The sequence below is a fragment of the Chlorocebus sabaeus genome, chromosome 20 (genome assembly GCF_047675955.1).
Source record: "Chlorocebus sabaeus isolate Y175 chromosome 20, mChlSab1.0.hap1, whole genome shotgun sequence".
NCBI lineage: Eukaryota > Metazoa > Chordata > Mammalia > Primates > Cercopithecidae > Chlorocebus > Chlorocebus sabaeus.
In genome coordinates, this window is record NC_132923.1 from 13,452,878 (window position 1) to 13,471,991 (window position 19,114).

General features: G+C 42.2%; 1 protein-coding gene across 3 annotated transcripts in view; it reads left to right on the forward strand.

Moving 5' to 3' along the window:
• OTUD7B (OTU deubiquitinase 7B) overlaps positions 1 to 19,114 on the forward strand; it is a 129,520-nt gene that overhangs the window by 39,478 nt on the left and 70,928 nt on the right. Inside the window, exon 1 of one of the 3 annotated variants that reach the window (XM_008019229.3) lies at positions 18,054 to 18,359. The exons of the other annotated variants lie outside the window; for them this stretch is intronic. The gene's annotated coding sequence lies outside the window, so the exon portion shown is untranslated. Of the gene's footprint in view, positions 1 to 18,053; positions 18,360 to 19,114 lie in introns of those variants that run through there. 3 annotated transcript variants of the gene reach the window in all.

Here is a 19,114-nt window from a genome sequence, read left to right on the forward strand (position 1 = left end):
TGAGATTTGGAAACAAAACTGAATTTCCTAACTCACGATAAATTCAACTATTTTTCTAGTGTATTTATTGAATATAGCTGATACTAGAGATTATAAATATATAATTATAATTCATAAAAACAGTATAGTTCACCAAATGTCCATCAGCATATGAATTGATAAATAAAATATGTTATATATACACAATGGAAAATTTTTCAGCCTTAAAAAGGAAGGAAATTCTGACATATGCTACAATATGGATGAACCTTGAGGACATTATGCTAGGTAAAATAAGCCAGTCACAAAAAAAGACACATACTGTATGTGTGATTTCAAAGTACCTAGAGCAACCGGGCGTGGTGGCTCACGCCTGTAATCGCAGCTACTTGGGAGGCTGAGGCAGGAGAATTGCTTGAACCTGGGAGGCAGAGGTTGCAGGGAGCTGAGACCGTGCCAGTGCACTCCAGCCTGTGCGACAAGAGCGAAACCCCGTCTCAAAAAACACAAAAGTACCTAGAGCAATCAAAAACATAGAGACAGAAAGTAGAATGGTGGTTGCCAAGGACTGGGGGGAGCAGGGAGAATGGAGACTTACTGTGTAATTAATATAGTGTTTCAGTTTTGCAAAGTGAAAAGAATTCTGGAGTTGGATGGTGGTGATGATTGCACAACAATATTGATGTGCTTAATACCATTGAACTATATATGGTACTTAAAAATGACTAAGATACTGTAGTACATTTGTATTATGTGTATTTTACCATAATAAAAAAATGGAAAAAAACCCCACAGTGAAGTGTTTAATTTTTCTTTCACATTGCCTTTTCTCTTAATTTGGCTTTGCCCAGGTTCTCTTGAGAATCCCAAACCTTTTATTAGGCCAAATGATCTTGATTGGATTGAATCCAATGATCTCTTTAGCTTGAGCTGGGTTCTACAGAACTTGTTAATCCTTGCTTGGTTCTATGTGTTTGGTTTCATGGTATCTGTTGTATTAAGGATACTATTGACAACTGCATCCTAGAGCCTTGTCAAACCTGTTTGATTTAAATAAATAACTATTTTGAGAAAAATATGTACAGATGATCTAGTGAAAACATGAGTGTTATTGAACACCACCTACTATCTAAAGAGTTAATTTTCCTATTTAAGGGAATTCAGCCTAAAATTATGGTTTTGTGATTCAGATAGTGATATATTATTTTGGATACTTCAGGAAGCTTTTTTATTGTATCTTTTCCTAGTCTTAAAAATGTCTGAGAAATTCATATGGTCTTGACTCATTAATCATCTCAATAATTTGAACTCACCAAATTAGTACGATTTTTTTTTACTATTCTACTTAAAATCTCTCAGGATAAAACAGAATAGAATTTAATTATTTCATAGGGAAATAATAAAGAAAAGGAATATTTCCAATTTGGAATTTTAAGAAAATATACTTTTTTTGTAGCAGTTATCCTTTTAGCACTAAAGGATATGAGCAGATTAATTATTACGAGAAATCTTCTTTGACTGATGAAGTTAGAAATGTCAAGTTGATCACTTCTGCTTTTGTGCCATTGCTTACCTTATTTATTTATTTATTTTATTTTTTTGAGACAGAATCTCACTCTATTGCCCAGGTTGGAGTGCAGCGACCTGATCTCAGCTCACTGTAGCCTCTGCCTCCCAGGTTCAACCAATTCTCCTGCTTCAGCCTTTCGAGTAGCTGGGACTACAGGCGTGCACTACCACACCCAGCTAATTTTTTGTAGTTTTAGTAGACACAGGGTTTCACTATGTTGGCCAGGCTGGTCTCGAACTCCTAACCTCAGGTGATCCACCCACCTCAGCCTCCCAAAGTGCTGGGATAACAGACGTGAGCCACTGTGCTCGGCTTTACCTTTTATATTTCTGCATAGTATTATAATTATGTATTACCTCTCTGTGTCCCCTATAGAAGATGAGGACCTTGAAGATAGGGATAGTGCTATAATCTTATAACCCTAGAGCCTAGTTAACAAGTGCTAGGTTCGGTAGGTGATTGTTCAGGATCACCTAATACAACACAGCCCAATATAACACAACAGAACACAACACATTACAATACAATGTAATACCTTTGATTTATGTTATCTGAAGGCTGAAAGTTAGAGACTAGTTAACAGGAACACATCACATGATTAATGGCTTCCACTGATTATGAATGTAGTATAACTTTAACTGTTTAGAAATTTAATTTCTAAGTATTTCTACAATTTATATAAATTTTAAATATAAATATACTTTTGATTGCAAATTACAGAATCCTGGATGGAATGGGCTTAAGCAATAATCGGAGACATATTGGTGTATATGGCCAATCTGCAGAAAGGGTAAGGGTGGATTTGTTTTTATGGATGACTGGCACCAAGAGCTTGGATATTATCCAGAAATTTCTCATTTCTCTCTCTTCACTTTTCACTTTTCTCTTTCTGTATTGGCTTTAGTCTTTTAAGTTGCTGTCACCATATCTCAACTATAGCCTTAAGTAGCCCTGGGCTTACATATTTATGACCTTGTAACCGAAGAAAAATTCAGTTAGAAAATCCCAGGAAAGGGCTCTGATAGGTCAAATTTGGACTATGTGTTACCTTTGCACAAATCACCGAGGACAAGGCAGATGGGGATATTATGCTTGAAACAAGCTGGGTTGGGAACTTATCTTTACCATCAGGGAAGCGGGATACTGTTATAGGCAAGTCTCTTCAAAATCACATGGTTGCAGTAGGAGAGAATCACTCTCTCCAAAGAAGAAAAGTACTTTTATGATGAGACAAAGTAATAAATATTCATTGCATGGTCTGTGACATATGTTGCTGGTTTTCTTCTAATTTCCATCTGGCCTTCTTTCTTAGTAAAAGAATTTTTAATTTGAACTTGGCAAATGGCCACCCAGAATAAATAATACTTATATCAGCTTCCTTTGCAGCTGAGTGTGATCATGTGACCAAATTCTGGCCAATGGATGTAAGCAAAATGTTGTATGCGCCTTCCAGGAAGTGTTCTTAAACTGAAGGGACATGCACTTTCTCAGTCCTTCCTGCTCCCTTTGGAAAACACTGGAAGGTCTATTTCTCCATAAAATTCTAGGAATCTCCAAGGAATGCTTGTATTTTCTAAAATCCATATTGGTAGTCACTTGTCCTGTTCTCCAAGTTGCCCTCACTCAAGGCCATTCATGCTCCAGAGCTCTGCAGATCCTTCTTGCAATCCGATAAACAGACTCACAGCAGTGTCTCCTCTGCTCTTTTGTCTCAAGTATGAACACAAGCACCTGACCACATCTACTTTTTCAGTTGTGTAGTTCGTGTGGGGGCTTACTTCCCTGCCACAATAATTGGTCTAGGGCTAGAAAATCGACCCAAACTATTTCACTATCCCCTATATTAGACATAATGTATTTGTCTGAGGATGGTCACCTGACCCAATATGGTCTGATCAGAGCCTTTCCATCTGATTTTTGAATTTGCACAGAGAAAAGTAGTCTTAGGTCCTCTCTGGCGGTGAGCACTGTGAGATGTGAGGCTCTGGAGTTGATATTCCCCTCTTGTGTGGAAGAAGTCAGTCTGTAGTGGGAGAGAAGAATGCTCACATGCAGAAAGAAATTGTAATAGAGGCCACAGAGAATTCTGGAAACATTTTAGCCCTGTGTTTCAGTCTTTCCTGAGGTCTATCTTTTTTTAAAAAAATGGAGTTTTGCTCTTGTTGCCGAGGCTGGAGTGCAATGGCGTGATCTCGGCTCACTGCAACCTCCACCTCCTGGGTTCAAGCGATTCTCCTGCCTCAGCCTCCCAAGTAGCTGGGATTACAGGCATGTGCCACCACACCCAGTTGTATTTTTAGTAGAGACAGGGTTTCTTCATGTTGGTCAGGCTAGTCTTGAACTCCGACCTCAGGTGATCCACCTGCCTCAGTCTCCAAAAGTGCTGGGATTACAGGCATGAGCCACTGTGCCCAGTCCCTGGGGCCTGTCTTATACTTTATCTTCTCTAACTCAGTTCAGATAAGGTTGTGGTGGGTTTTTTTGTTTGTTTTTTGTCCTTGAGACAGAGTCTCACTCTGTCACCCAGGCTGGAGTGCAATGGTGTGATCTCAGCTCACTGCAACCTCTGCCTCCTGGGTTCAAGTGATTCTCCTTTCTCAGCCTCCTGAGTAGCTGGGACTACAGATGTGTGCCACCACACCCTGCTAATTTTTGTAGTTTTAGTTGAGATGGGGTTTCACCATGTTGGCCAGGCTGGTCTCGAACTCCTGACCTTAAGTGATCCACCTGCCTTGGCCTCCCAAAGTGCTGGGATTACAGGCGTGAGGCACCACGCCCGGCTAATTGCAGTGTTTTCTAAAACTTCACTGAAGACTTTTAAAGAAAGCGTTGTTGAGAGAAATGAGTTAGAAACCATCAATTCTTTATCGTTCCATGTGCTATACATACACCACACTCTAAAACAGCAGCTGCTATTAGTTCTATTTATTGAGGCATTTGTTCTCCAATATCTGTATTTATATCTTTACAATTCATGTCGTATATCTTAGGCTCAACTCCTAAAATATTAATTCCTCCAGTTTTTGAGAAGGACACTAAAAATAGCATGCAGATCAATATCTTTAACCCTATTTAACATTCTTCATCAAGCCATCTGTTCCTTGGCTTTATCACCTTGTACTCAAATCCCTTATCCTCTTTATTGCTCTCTTCCTATTTAAGCTAATGTCGCCTCATAAGCCTGTGAGATCCTTCATTCCCGAGTGCAGAGGCAATAATCAGGAACAAGCTCCTGCCAGAAAAACTGTTACCTTGACATTATTATTTGCCCTGGTCTCATTCTTAACACAAAATGAAAACAGCTTTATTTGAAAGGACTTAAGAGTTAGTGACCTAAAACAGATCACAGGCTCTTAGAAAAGCTAAGCAGGAACTAGATTTAACTTGTGGAATGGAATATTTATTCCACCTTGTGCAGATAAGTGCTCGGAAATTGTTTTTGTTGATACACTAAATAGTGGCACTCTATTGAGAAATAATTGTCTCTCATGTCCTTAGCACTGGCCACTATCTGATGTGTCAAAATGAGGAAAGAAATAGTTCTGCTGCCAATTAAAGTGCTCATTCAATGTGTCATCACTCATTAACACGTGTAAGAGGAAGCTGGAATACCTTTAAAAATTTTTAAATTGACAAATAATAATTATATATTTATGAGGGTAAAATGTGATGTTTTTATATATGTATACATGTAGAAAGATTAAATCAAGCTAACTAACATATCCATCACCTAACCTACTTTTTTTGTGTGGCGAGAACATTTGAAATCTACTCTTTTAGCAACTTTGAAATATATAAAACCTTATTATTAACTATGGTCACCATGCTGCACAAGAGATCTCTAAAACTTACTTTTTTTGTGTAACTGAAACTTTGTATCCTTTGACCAACATCTCTGCTTTCTCTATCCCTGCACCACAGCCTCTGGTAACCACCATTCTACTCTCTGTGTCTATGAATTCCACTTTTTTAGATTCCACATATAAGTGAGACTATACAGTATCTGTCTTTCTGTACGTGACTCACTTCACTTAGCCTATGTCCTTCAGGTTCATTCATGTTGTAATTAAGATTTCCTTCTTCTTCAATGCTCTCTGGTATTCCACTGAGTATATATACCACATTTTCTGTGTCTGTTTATATGCTGATGGATATTTAGGTTGCTTCTATATCTTGGCTATTGTGAATAATGCTGCAGTAAACATGGGAGTGTGTATATCTCTTTGATGCACTGATTTTGATTTCTTTGGATACGTACTCAGAAGTTGAATTGCTGGATTTTATGGTAATTCTATATTTAATTTTTGAGGAAACTCTACACTGTTTTTCAAAATGGTTGTACAAATTTACATTCCCACAAACAGTGGCCTGGGTTCCCTTTTCTCCATGTTCTTGGAAACACCTTTCATGTTTTTCATAAAAGCCATTCTGGATAGTCTAGTGACTAAGATTCACCTTTGTGCATCTGAAGTCAGTACTTCTTAATTCTGCTTTCACAACATATACCAGGTGAGAGGGATTTCTCTGTTTTTTCTAGTACCCAGTTCCCCACTGCCAACAATCATTTAATTGTGATAAATCTCTTGCCACAATGGTGGCAAACACTATGACCTTATTGGATGCTAACGCTGTTTGTTGCTGTGGTTGCTATGGCTGCTGTTGAGTAAAGAGACTCCTTGGGGCCGGGCGCGGTGGCTCACGCCTGTAATCCCAGCACTTTGGGAGGCTGAGACGGGTGGATCACGAGGTCAGGAGATCGAGACCATCCTGGCTGACACGGTGAAACCCCGTCTCTACTAAAAATACAAAAAATTAGCTGGGCGTGGTGGCGGGCGCCTGTAGTCCCAGCTACTCGGGAGGCCGAGGCAGGAGAATGGTGTGAAGCCGGGAGGCGGAGCTTGCAGTGACCCGAGATTACCCCACTGCACTCCAGCCTGGCCAGAGAGCGAGACTCCGTCTCAACAACAAAAAAAACAGACTCCTTGGCCTCTTTAGTAAATAGGGCACTTTGAGATGTTTCTTTTTTCTCTTGGGTTCTTAAAAATACGTCTCATTGGATATAAGATAAATCTGGTGGGATAAGAGTTAAATAAAAGTGAGGGTAAATGGAGAGTGACTCTTAACTGATCGGCCCAGGTAGACTTCCATCTGTTGTAGCGGCTTGCAGAAGACTGTTTTAGAGATACAGTGATAAGATGTCATTAGATGGCCTGTGGTGTCTCTTGATGCCCATTAGTCTCCTGTCTGCATTTCCAATGAGCTCCTAGTTAAGGCACTACTGCTAGGCTGGGAAACACACCCTGAAGCCATGAAGTGTGTGCTCTGCATGTGCGATCACGTGTGGTTGCGGCTCTTTTCAACAAACCCAGTTACCAAGGGCTGGAGTTGCGCTCTCAGCCAGATCAGCTGCCTCAGACCTTGAGCATGAGATTTTTTTTTTTTTTTTTGAGACAGAGTTTCACTCTGTCACCCAGGCTGGAGGGCAAGGGTGTGATCTTGGCTCAGCACAACCTCCGCTTCCTGGGTTCAAGTGATTCTCCTGCCTCAGGCTCCTGAGTAGCTTGGATTACAGGCATGTGCCACCATGCCTGGCTAATCTTTGTATTTTTAGTAGAGACGGGGTTTCACCATGTTGGCCAGGCTGGTCTCGAACTCCCGACCTCAGGTGATCCACCTGCCTCGGCCTCCCAAAGTGCTGGGATTACAGGTGTGAGCCGCCGCGCCTGGCCCCGCGTGAGATTTTACAGTATCTGTCATAGCTAAAGACTGTGAAACTAGTCTTGACCTGACCCATTACTTACATTAAAAGTTCCAGGCTCAGGCTGGGAAGCAGAAATAATGATTAACGAGAGAGAGAAAGAGAGAGTTTAGATTATTCTTCATTTTGGAATAAGAAGCTGTGTTCTAAATGACTGGATTAGATGTTGTTTGGGTGGCAAGAGAAAGTCTGGAGTAACCACTGGATCTGTAATGTTAGTGAATTTTAAATGTTAACATTCACACCTTTTTTCTCCCTTCCACCTCTCTTTAGGAAAGCTGCTAAATTTGCTGGCGATATGTACATTTTAATGAATCTTATTTATGCTTCATAAATCTTGTTGACTAATTAGTAAACCCATTTCATCATGCAAGAAGGATTCACTGAGCACTAGAACTTGGATTCCACTGGGCTGGTGCTGTTGTGTCTTCTCTCATTAAATCCAACCTGGACTTAGCTCAGGTTCACCCATCCAGTAACAGGGAGGTCTGGGGCTCCACCTGTTTCACTCTGTAGCGCTGGTTCTTTTCACCTCATACCTGCTTTAACTACTAGACTTGGGTTTACTGAGTTCCTGATCTCTGACTTCATCTCCTATTATTGGCTCTGAATTTGACCCTTGAACTTGGTAAGATGACAAGATCTCGTTTTTCCAGATTAATATTAACCTTTGCCACACCTCCCCAAATATAGCTTTACATTCACCCTCTGGCTTTGTTCCCTCCCAGCTGCTGTGTGTGAAAACCTGACTCCAGTCCTCCCAGCCTCTAGGACCCTGCCCAGACCTGGCCTGCCTTCTTCCTCACTGCCACTGGAAAAAAACAGACATCAAAAGCCTTAACAAAATACTGTCTGATATAGCAAAATGGAACATGTTTCCCACTAGAAGTATATGACGAAGGAGGAAAAATCTGACTCATTTTAAAAACAAGTGTTAGGGGTGTGTGTGTCATATGTGCATGTTTTTAGAGAAAGAAATATAAAAGGGCCTATGTATTTGCTATTTAAAAAAAAAAACCCTCAAAATAACAGAAAAAATTTAAAACTATGTACTCAAAAAATGAATTGCTTTTGTTTTATTAGAAGTCTAGCCAACAGAAGTAGGGGGATGGAGACTGAACCAACCAGAGGAGAAAAGGTGGAAGGCGCTGCCGCCCCAGCAGAGAAGAGAACAGGGTCAGATAAAGTTAGGGGCAAAGATCCACACCCTGTTTGGAAACTAAGCAATCAACAAGTGTCAATCGTTATCTAGATGCACCAAACGTTTTGGGGGGAAATGTGATTTTAGACACAGATAATTACATGATAGGCGCCTATTTGGCTTTCAGAGAAAAATTTCAAGATAAATCAGTAACTTTAAATAAAAATCTAAGTTTGTAATCAAAGTTTTCAGAAATAGTAGAGAAACATATTTTCCTTTAAGTAGTTCTCTGTTAATAGTCTCTAGTCTCAAGCAGTTTTAATTTAAAATAGGCCTACCCCTAACTTTGTGGGGCCTGGGGCAAGGGTACAAATAGAGGTCCATACGGCATTTGCCTAGATATTTAATTATTATTACTATTTTTTTGAGACAGAGTCTTGCTCTGTCACCCAGGCTGAAGTGCAGTGGCACAATCTTGGCTCACTGCAACCTCCACCTCCCTTGTTCAAGCGATTCTCCTGCCTCAGCCTCCTGAGTAGCTGGGACTACAGGTACGTGCCACCACGTCTGGCTAATTCTTTGTATTTTTAGTAGAGACGGGGTTTTGCCATGTTGTTCAGGCTGGTCTCGAAGTCCTGACCTCAAATGATCCACCTGCCTCAGCCTCCCAAAGTGCTGGGGTTACAGGTGTGATACACTGCGCCTGGCCTGCCATTCCCTTCTTCCAATTCTATTAGGAGGCGGTGTGAAGAGTTCTTTCCTTGCTGTATGAATTACATCACTTACCTTAAAAGTAGGCAGCTACAGTTGGGGTTGATTTTGTTGTTTTGTTTTTGAGACAGGATTTCATTCCGTCACCCAGGTTGGAATGCAATCTCAGTTCACTGCAGCCTCAAACTTCCTGGCTCAAGTGATCCTCTCACCTCAGCCTTCTGAGTAGCCAGGACTACAGGCACATACTTGGCTAATTTAAAAAATTTTGTAGAGACAGTGTCTCACTACATTGCCCAGGCTGGTCTTGAACTCCTAGGCTCAAGTAAACCTCCTGCCTTGACTTCCCAAAGTATTGGGATTACAGGCACGAGCCACTGCACCTGATTGGCTTTTAGATAACAAGTTTTTCTTTCTCAGTTACACAATGATCCCAGTGCAGTCTATGAGCTCTCTGAAATCATTTAGTCCCCTAGGGATAGATCGTTCCAACCACATGAATAATGATAACAAAGACAACAATATTTACTATTATTTTTATTATTGGGAGTAGATAAATTTCCCTTTAAGCACAATTGGGCCAGGACGCCAGTGGCTCATGCCTGTAATCCCAACACTTTGGGAGGCTGAGTTGGGTAGATTACCAAGATCAGGAGTTTGAGGCCAACCTGCCCAAAATGGTGAAACACCATTTCTACTAAAAATACAAAAATTAGCCAGGTATGGTGCCCATGCCTGTAATTCCAGTTACTCAAGAGGCTGAGGCAGGAGGATCGCTTGAACCTGGGAGGTGGAGGTTGCAGTGAGCCGAGATTGTGCCATTGACCTCCAGCCTGGGCAACAGGGCGAGACCTTGTCTCCAAACAAACAAACAAACAAACAAACCAACCAACCAAAGACAATTGGGGGCTTTTGAGCTGGGAAATGATGTGACCAGATCTTAGTTTCAGGCAGGGTGTGAAGAGTAGTTAGGAGAAGAGAGACAGGAAAGGCAAGAGAGAGTTGTAGAGTTATTTTACAATAGTTTAGGTCAGAGGTAATGAGTTAGGGGATTGTAGCAATGAGAATTGAGAAAGGAATAGATACAATGATTCAAGGTAGAGGTATTGACAATGGATTCAAACCTTAAAACAAAAATGCTAACCTAGATTCTGAGCAGGGCCACTAGTAACAACTGTGTCCACAGTGTAACCTAATTATTGTAGATGTGTGTATGTCTAGCATTGGGGTATTCCATAGGAATAGGCCAGAGAAACCTCAACTCACTAGACAGTGCTTTAAAATTTAGGAGTAGCCACAATACTCTTGCTGAGTGTTAGAAGCTGTTTGCTGCATAAAGGCCTGAAGATATCGTTCATATAGAGAAAGAGAGGAGGAGGAAACTAAAGAACAAAAGGAAAGTCTTGTAGGAAGCAGGAAACCAAGAACAGAATATGCTGTGGGGGCAGTAAGACTCAGCCCTTTCAGCTCCTTTCAGGGATGAATGTTTGCAGTTACAGTCCTTCTTAAGGACAATGATTGCATCTTTGCATGCTTTACACATAGTGGGTGTTTATATACATCAATAGAATTCATGTAAGTGTCATTAATTCTCATTTTACTGAGTGTTTTTTGCTCATGTAGAGAGTCTAGATAAGGAGGCAGTCAGAATGACGCTAGATGCAGCATCATATACTGGCAAGTAAGAGGGGAAATGCCACTTGTGTGTGATCTGCAGCCCGGGGAAGGAATGGAAGGGCACTGGTTGGGGGCAGCTAGTCTGCTTAAAAGGTGTTGCAGGTCCAGCATCCTTGATTAGCACTTGGGACCTCTTTCTGCCCATTTTCATTATTTGGCCTCTCAGTTTCCCTTCCTCTTTCCTACTAAAGGCGGTGTTTTATTTTTAAATGTAGCTCAGTTCTTATGTTTTCCCCTTGGGTGCTTCTAGAGTACTTTACTCGTATCCATGGATCCCTTTGTAGTTTTTGGTCTCGTTTCACTAATTTCTTTGGACCTCAGGATTTTATCTTTTTTTAAACTAGGAAGGTTATCTACGTAATGGTGACACTTCAATTCTAAATTTTTTTCCAACTGAAAAGAATGACTTCCATTGACATCTCTATGAGTTGTTGCTATGATCTGCAGGCTTGTCCATAGACCATAAGCAACATGGGAACAGCCACAGTGCTGATCAGTACAGTCATATGGAAACGGAGGGCACATCAGTGAGAGATTCTAGTAGATGCCAATTAGATATAGTCACTCAACCTCAAAGCTCCCTGATGCGGGGGAAAAAAAACATGTCTTTATAATTTAGGAAACTTTCTTAGTATGTGGTACCTGTTGAGGTCAACTTGGGCCATTAGTACAAAGAAAAAAGAGGAGTTAATGAGAGTGTCAAGTGAATGCCCCAAAGCAATAACCAAAGCCTGATGTAGTGTCAATCTTCTATCCCCTGAATGCTCTGTCAGTTTCCAGTAGCCTGAGTTTGGCCTCCCTCCCAGTGCTGACCTAGTCCGGGGCAGAGTGACTTCGTCATTCCATTCCCAGGCCTCTCCTCATTGCCTGAGCTAAAGTGTTAGTAGTCTTAAGTACATGCTTCCTCCAAGCCTGGGGTGTGTCACCTGTGAGGTGGAGATGAAGCTGACCCACCTGACCTGCATTCCAATTAGGTAAGGTAGCACTTGCTCTCCTCACAGCCTAAGGAACTGGCTTCTTTTCTTTACCTATTTGTTGCTAGGCCTGTAATGGCCTTAGAAGCCCATTCTTACATCCTCAGGGGATTTGTCAGGACCAGACTAGAAACACACCCAATCTTGCCAAGGGCCCTTTTTTAATCTCTTAACCCAGCTCTCCTGGAAACTATTACTTGCAATAATTGGGAGCTGATAAGTCTTATTTACAATAAAGTACCTCCAGTGATTTTAGGGCCTGGAGGCAGAGATTTTCTTCTTAGGAGTTCTCCTAATGCCTAATTCTAGGAACACTTCAGGGAGTGCAGGAAGGTAAGATGGTGTCACTAAACTCCTCTCTTTTGACATTTTTATTATTGCGAAGTGTTTTTAATTAATTGATTAAGTGGTTCACTTATGAGCAAATACTTGTGAAAATTAACAATTCAAGGCAATTGCTAAATTCCAGTTGATTGATAAAGACATTTATAGTTTAGGATTTAACATGAAGTATTTAAAAGGAGGTGATATAGTTTGGGCCTTGAACCTCTATCCAGAGAGAAAACTTAGAGACAGGGGAGACAGTTGGGTGGTAACGTGGTGGTTTGCTGGAGTTAGCTCAAGCTGTCTCTTACTGACTTGCTAGAGCTGATTGCACATTTCCCAGCTCCTTGTTCAGCAGCATCATATTGGTAGCATGAAATTATCAGTGGTAGAAATATTTGCACCATGAAAATTAGTAACTGCTGGCTGGGCACGGTGGCTCACTCCTGTAATCCCAGCACTTTGGGAGGCCAAGGTGGGCAGATCACCTGGGGTCACGAGTTCAAGACCAGCCTGGCCAACATGGTGAAACCCCGTCTCTATTAAAAATACAAAATTAGCTGGGTATGGTGGTGGGTTCCTGTAATCGCAGCTACTCAGGAGGCTGAGGCAGGAGAAGCTTGAACCCAGAAAGCAGAGGTTGCAGTGAGCCAAGATTGCACCACTGCACTCCAGCCAGGGCGACAAGAGCGAGATTCTGTCTCAAAAAAAAAAAAAAAAAAAAGAAAGAAAAGAAAAAGAAAATTAGTAAATGCTACAAATCAGGGCTTTTTCACCCTGGAGAACTGGTTGTTAATATTTACTAGCACACCACTGGTGGCCAAGGAAGTAGAACACAAATGTAGAAATGGAAGTGTAGAAATGGAGTTAAGACCACGCTGGGCTCTCTCTTACAAAGGAGATTAAGGAATTTTCAGTTTATCCACAGACATTGAGGTATTGTTGATGACATTTTATTAGTTGAGATTATTTTGGTTATAAGTAATAGAAAAACTAAACTTGAAATGGCTCAAAAATTAAGAAAGATGCATTTATCTCATATAACAAGAATTTCAAGTTGGACCAGTCTGGGATTGGTTAATTCAGCAGGGTACCGAAGACCCAGATTCTTCTAATATTTTTGCTCTGTCATCCTTAGCATGTCAGTCTGGCCTCTGACCAGCACAACATTTCCAAATCCAACTTTCAGCAGCAGAGGAAAATAATTTATTCTTTCTTTTCATCTCTTTGTAAGAGCAAAGAAGTCTTTCCCAAAAACCTCCAGCAGATTTTCTCACATCTCGCATTGGTCAGAACTCTATCACATGCCTAGATCAAGCACTGGCAAGGGGAATGGAGCCCCATGATCCATTAGTGTTTCACCCGTGTTCCTCCCACTCAGCCCCGACCCCCTACACTGAGGCTAATCTCCCTTGAAGCCGTGTACAGCAGGCTGGTTACCTGAACCTAATCAAGGTTCTGTAGGCATGGAGGAAGAAGGAGGATGGACATTGGTTAAGCAACTAACATGGTTGCTAGAGTTTTTGAAAAGAGAGAAAACATCCATGATATAATTTAGGAAGCGGCCGGGCATGGTGGCTCACGCTTGTAATCTGAGCACTTTGGGATGCCGAGGCAGGTGGATCACTTGAGGTCAGGAGTTCAAGACCAGCCTGGCCAACATCTCTACTAAAAATACAAAAATTACCTGTGCGTGGTGGCACATGCCTGTAATCCCGGGTACTCCGGAGGCTGAGGCACGAGAATTGCTTGAACCCGGGAGGCAGAGGTTGCAGTGAGCCGAGATTGCACTACTGCACTCCAGCCTGGGTGACAGAGCCAGACTCCATCTCAAAAAAAAAAAAAAAAGAGAGAAAGAAAAAAAAGAATTTAGGAACCATAATCTTAGCAATGGTGTGCAAGCAGATAGAGGGCCTGGGATTAGGGAGGCTCAGCTATACTATTACAAGGTGCTAAATATGAAATAACAATCTGCCAAAACAATGCTTTCAATTGCCAATTGGCTGCCAATTCATTCATTCATTCATTCATTCATTCATTCACTTAACAGATATTTAATAAATGACTGTCGTGGGTCAGATACTATGCTAGGTACTATATATAAAATGGTAAACTTAGCTAATGGAGCTTCAGAATCTAATGGGTGAAGCAAATATTAATCAAATAATCCACAAGTAAATGTAAATGTTTAACCTGGTTAAATGTTACCAAGAAACCCTAGAGTTTTTTTAAAAAATTGAGGTAAAATTCACGTATAGTAATCTTAGGTATACAATTTGATGTCTGTGTGTAACAGCCATCCTGATCAAGACACAGAACATTCTCATCACCTCAGAAAGTTCCCTCATGTCCCTTCCTATTTGATCTTCACCTCCCCCTAATAGGTAACCACAGTTCTGATTTTTATCTTCAGTATTATGTTTGCCTGTTCTTGAATTTCACGTAAGTCGCTTTTTTTTGCACCACAAATGAGTCCAAGATTCATTCATATTGTTGTGTTTAACGATCATTCATGTTTTAAAATTGTACTCCATTGTAAGAACAATATAAGTAACAAATTTTCTGTTGGTGAACATTTGAAGTGTTTCTAGTTTGGAGCTATTATGAATAAAGCTGTAATGAACATTCACATATAAGTTTTTTGTGTACACATATATTTCATTTCTATTGGGTAAATTCCTAGGGAGTGGAATTACTAGGTTATAGGGTAGGAATGTGTTTAACCTTATGAAACTTCTCCCTTACCTGGCTTTTTTTTTTTTTTAAGACACATCTCGCTCTGTCACCCAGGCTGGAGTGGTGCAGTGGTGCAATCATGGTTCCCTGAGCCTCAATCTCCCAGACTCAAGTGATCCTCCCACTTTAGCCTCCCTAGTAGCTGGGACCACAGGCATGCACCACCATACCTGACTAATTTTTTTATTTTTATAGAAATGGGATCTCCCTATATTGCCCAGGCTGGTCTCAAACTCCTGGGCTCAAGCCATTCTCCTGCCTTGGCCTCCCAAAGTGCTGGGATTTCAGGCAGGATCCACCATGCCTGGTTGAGCCCTAGATATTTTTTTTAAAAAAAGTATAGATTCATGGTCTTCAGTTCCAAGAAAGAATTCTGAGTCAGTCTGAGGTTCCTAGGCATGTATAATATGTAGTTTTTAAAAACTCCCCAGAACCAATGGTCTAAATTATATTGGTGGCAGTGGAAAGGAAGTTATTTTAGTCTAGTTTTCTTTTCCACCACAAAAGCATATAAATGTAAATAATTTTTTTCCCTGCCCAGCTACAAGCTTTCTCTGAACATTTTCCCCAACTCTAGCCATTAGCCCCAGTATTGAAATAGTCTCTCTTTTTAGTTTCTCTGGCGAAATGCAAAGCTCTGGTTTTTCTGCTCTTGCTTAAAGTGATATAAAAGCTCAGGGAGCTCCTTGAAGCAGCCCTTAGAATTGCTAAGATGACTTAAAAAAAAAAAACAAAAAAAACCTGATCTCTAGGGTGGAAAATAACTTTGGACAGAATAACAGTTGAGGGTGTGTGGCCCTGTGTACACTGGTAGGATTTTCTCTGGTGCTTTTACCTTTTTTCCGCTTACTATTCTACCTAGCAGCAAAAAAATAGTCAACTGTGTTCTGGCTGCTGCCAACGTCTATGTTAAACAACTGTCTCTGAGTATCCAACCTAGTGCCAGCCTAAATGGCTGCATATCACTAGAGAAGAAGCCTCTAGTTTCTAGGCAGAGAAACCGACACATAGGAATGGGAAGGGAGTCACTTAATGGATTAGGGGCTGGTTGAGCTGGGACCAGAACCCAGGTGGCCTGGCTCCCAGCCCAGCTGACCACACTGCTATCCACACAGCTTGGGCTGACCAAAGACAAGCAGCCCATTGAGCAACTGCACAAACAACAATGAATGATGGATGGCCAGAGCAAGAAACAGGCACAAAGCAACTGCGACCCCATCACTTCCTGGCCTCTAAATTTCCAGGCAAGCCTATAAAGTGTGGTCACTTAAATGACTTTGACCAGCAACTTGGCCCAGATTTCAAATCTGGAGACTTTTTATGGTCACTGCCAAAAGAAAAAGTCTATCTTATATTGAGGGTAGAGTGCCTTTGAGCTCCATGTCTTGTTCTGTTAAGTCTGTGGCAGTGGCATTAAGACTAGAAAGACATATTTATATGGGTATGACCTGGTTCTGGACAACTGTGGTGAAACAAGGCAACTTTCAGATTCTGAGGCTCCTCTTCTACAGATCTGTGCTCCCACGTCAGATTTAACTAGCAAAGGGTAGGTGTGGTCAGTGATTGTTGTCACAATCATTCCAGAATGCTTGTGTAGAGTTACTAGAATTTCAGTCATTTCATTCTAAAGTATTTTCATCCCTCTCACCTTTCCAGAACAACACCCCTTTCAGCTCCCTTTCAACTGCTGTAGCCAACTGATTCTACCCCAGGGTCCCAAGCATCCACCCCACACCCCTCCAGTTCAGTTCAGTTAGAGTCAATTTAGGTGACCAAATTTCATCCTGCTCTCCTCCTTAAATTTGCCACTAAATGGTAGCTAAAATTTGTGGTCCCTATATGCTTGAAGCCCAGGCCAAATGGCTTTACTTGTCAATCTGTATTGTACGTCTTGGATATACCCCCATGCAAGGCACTCTGACTGGTTTGGTCTTAGTATGTATAGATGGCCTTGGGCCCAGCCCTAAATTTTCAATTCTAAACCCAGGTGTATCCCTAAGAGATATAGCTGTCTAGGAAATTTCCCTGTTTCAGGTGTCAGTTTCCGATTCTGAGCTAGACAATTCTAAAATGTCTATGCCCTACGCCTCCCCTTTAGAAACTGAGGAAGAAGTGAGGGGAAAAAAACGTTGACTGGACTATTTGTTTTTACATAGGCATAACGGGCACAATTAGACAATAAGCATTATTTTGAATATGCAGACCAGGTGCTACAATGTTAGGAATCTGAATTAAAATTTCAGATGTCTTTGGTTAGAGTATAGCCAGGGCTGGCATCGTTTTGTGTTTGTCATAAAGAGGTATTTATTAAATGGCCTTTCTTTCTTGAAACAGTCCACACAGGCCTAATACTTATTCATTCATTCAACAAATATGTAAGGTCTACTATGTGGCAGGGATGGCTTATTATGTTCTCATAGCCATAGCTCATTGTCACTCATGTAGGACATATACAAGTTCTGCTACATATAATACAGTTTTATGTATTTTACTAAATTGTAAAACCTTTGATGTCTGGGATTATATCTTGTTAAATTTTGTATCCCCCTGTATCACTGAGCACAGTGATACACATCACAGGGATACATGTTTGAATTACGCCACAATGTTTTAAAAGACATAACAAACGCACTATATAACTTTTTTTTACTGTTAGGAGTCTAAAGCAGATGTATCAACAGGGTATCACTGTTATGCAAGTAAATAAATACTAAGTGTTCACAGAGAAGGGTATGTTCACTTCAAGAGTGAATGAACAAGAGAAATCCATACTTGGGTGGAGACTGGTCTGGAAGAAGCTAATTTTCCTCCGGTCAATCCAGAATAATTGTGTAGACTTACCAGAATTTCAGTCCTTTCATTCTGAAGTATTTACATCCCTCTCACCTTTCTACAACTACTCCACCCCTTTCAGCTCCTTCCTAACAGCTGTAGCCAACTGATTCTACCCCAGAGTCCTAAGAGTCCACTCTGTACTCCTCTAGCTCCGGTTCAAGAATGCTCCAGACCAGGAGCTTTAGGGACGCGGGTCAGGAAAACACGGGGTCACGCGCGGGGCAAGCGCCAAACTGGCCGCAGCCTGGGGAGCGGCGCTAAAGGCGGGGCTGCGACGGGGCGGAGCGGGAGGAGGCCTGGGGGCGGCCTGGGTGTCACCACCAACCCGCTCCGGCCGGAAACTGGCGCCTGTTTCCGGCCGGACAGCCGAAAGCCACCGATCCTGAACCAGCCGCCGGAGTCGGAGTGGCGACCGGGGTGTGGAGCGGGCAAAAAGCCACTGGGGGAGGCCAGTCCCGATCAGTGCCTTCTGGCTCCAGCTCCAGATCCTGTGCGGAGCAACAGCTGCAGTCGCCGTCTCCACCACCGCCTCCGCCTCCATCGCCGTCGGGGGAGGGGCCGGCCGGACCCCGGGGTCACTGCCGAGGAATGAGGAGAGGCGGTTGGGCCCCGCGCTCCGCCCCGGCCTAGGGCCTTGCCCCGGGAGCCGCGAGGGTAACGGAGCCCCCAGCCCTGACACCGTTCCCCGTCTGCTCCCGCCCCTCCCGGCTTCTCAGACTCGCAAACTCTGCTCCTCAGATCGCCACTGTCCCCTTTCTCCTTTCTGATTCTGTTTCACCCGAAGCCACCTCCCCTCGGCACTCCTTTCTCGCCCTGACTGCTCCTTGCTTCGTCCCAACCTTTCCTCCTTCCTTTCACCTGCGTCCTGCGTTCCTACCCCGCGCTCTCCAGCTCCCGGCCTCCCTTCCTGAGCTGTGCTGGGCAGTTTGGACGGTCCCCCCTTGTCAGCTAGACTTTCGGGAGGGATGGTGGAGTTTTAAGGTGATTAAGATGCAGTCTATTACCCCCACAGTAGGATAAAGTTCATTTAAAATCTCAATATGAAACTAAAATGAAAAGCAAATAAGCTAATTCTCCCTATTGATAGCCTCCCTAAGGTGCATACAGTAATGGAGGAAAGGCGAGAAAAAGGTGTATGTGTATGTGTGAGAGAGAGACGGAGGCTGACGGATTCTAGGGCAATCTTAAGTAAGAACTTTAGAAAAAAGAAAAGTTGCTATGAGCCGATGGAAACTTTAGAAGCTGATGATGAGTAAGTAAGCCGGGGGCTGCGTGATCTCACTCTTCTCATAATTACTAGGTTAACGGTGTGGCTCGGGTCGGGATGGAATGGGATTTGTTTACTGGGCCGGCGTATTTTTAGCTTGTCGGCTCACAAGGTCCAGCGCTCAGAGTCTCTCTCTCCCTCC